A 1,858-nucleotide genomic window follows, 5' to 3' on the forward strand; every position below is an offset into this window, starting at 1 on the left:
GAAAGCCAGTCAGCAGGGCTCTGTGATAGGCAGAAGGGCAGAATGGTGGCAAAGGCACAGAGTCAAGAATCCCCGAGAAGGTTTTGGTGCCATTTCCATTTAATGACCCAGTAGTATAGCGAGCGACCTACAGAACTTCTGCTGTGATCATGCCACAATCTTTCTGTGGAACTGCTGCAAGGACCCACGGTTGTCAGCTAGCATCCTCAGATCCCAGTGCTGGGCAAGCAGTTGCAGCCCCAGTTCCCACAAAGACTTAAGGCCGGGCTGTATAACGTAGGTATTTTTTGCCAGACGGAAGCTCTTTGATAAAGACTCCTTTAAGAAAACAACTTTTGACTTCCTCTTCAGGGAGGTCGAGAAGAACCATCACTCCCTCTCCCTTCTTCCAATCAACTGGGGTGGCAACTGGCTTTGCTGCTGTCAGCCGGAGAGAGTCACTCTGAGAATCTCATCAAAGTTCCTGCTCGTGGTAGCTGGGAAGAGGATAGACAGCTTTAGTTTCATGTCAGGGCCAAAAACAAACACCACACAGGCCATCACAGGCATGTCATTATCATCCTTCTTTGCTAGATCCAACATGCCCCAAAGGATGGCAAAAGTCCCTCTCCTTATCATCGATGATGGGAAATGGTAACTTTTCCGTAGGTGATGTATTGTAAGCATAGATGTCCTTGCTCCAGGCAAGATGATCCTCAACACTGTCTACTTGAAAGAGCAAGCAACTTAGCATTCCCCTTGGCAAACTCTGGCGCCAGCTCTGCAGCTCTGCCAAGGTCTGCCGTGCACACTGGGGTAAAAGTCCCGAGGGTGGGAAAAGAGAATGTCCCATGAGTCTCCCAGGAAATCGTGGAAGCGGATGTGTCAGTGGTATTATCAGCCTCAAAGTTGGGGGGCTTCGTCCCCGAGAAGCAACCTTCCGGGCATGGCAGCAGTTGGTAATGCTGAAAACAAGGAAGTGCAGGCACAGCGGTGAGCTGCTATTTTCTTTTGAAAGGAGTTTTAATGACAAAAGTAAATCATGTGAAACCTCTGCATACTGGTTTGGCTTTGCATGCATAGAATTGATTCTCTATGCCATCCATCCCAGCAGGCATCATTTGCTCAAAAGATGAGCTTTCTATACTGCAAGGACAGGTGTGCCTCTGTTACAGTGATGAAAAGCTCAAGTAAACCATGCTTTGTGAATGAGTTGTAATTAATTGAATGGCACGTCTGCTGTAAAATTAATTCATCCCTTCATTAACACCAAACATCACCCAACACCCTCCCATCTTTACATGTCAAAGTAAATATGACCAAAAAAAGATTTTTAGAAAGGCAATATATTTAACAACTTCTGAACAGTGTTCAACCATAGCCAAATTACAAACTTTTATGAAGAAAATTCTTTGGTCTGTAATGTGTCGTTGGGGTATCACAATGTAGAACACTTGTGGCATTTAGTATCTCAGGGAAGCAATGTTGCTGTGAAAGTTGTTTCTACTTTAACCAAACCAATTAGAAATTCTCAACAATTTACAAATCATCTTGTATACCTTGAGACAGATATGACATTACCAACATGTTCACTGTTGGATTCATTATTTATACCTAAAACTTAAAAGACATAAAATCAAATGCTTTTCTGTATTGGTATAAGTAGTCAAAAGTTTAAAAGAACCCATTTTTAACTCTATTTGATAATCAGTCTATATGCTAGATACACTACCAAACAGAAAATCTAGGAAGATTCTGAAGGCATTACATGTAAATTAAACATTAATGACTCACCGTGGTCGTCTCCAAGATGACCAATGACAGCATATCTCAAAGGAAGAACTCTATCAATCTGCTATCTGACAATATTAAGTCATTG

The 1,858-nt window shown here is 42.6% G+C and overlaps 1 pseudogene; it reads right to left on the minus strand.

Annotated features, from left to right (window-relative positions):
* Positions 1-256: 256 nt before the first annotated feature.
* LOC116088992 lies at positions 257-927 on the minus strand (annotated as a pseudogene).
* Positions 928-1,858: the final 931 nt, after the last annotated feature.

This window comes from Mastomys coucha, unplaced genomic scaffold, assembly GCF_008632895.1.
Source record: "Mastomys coucha isolate ucsf_1 unplaced genomic scaffold, UCSF_Mcou_1 pScaffold14, whole genome shotgun sequence".
Lineage (NCBI taxonomy): Eukaryota > Metazoa > Chordata > Mammalia > Rodentia > Muridae > Mastomys > Mastomys coucha.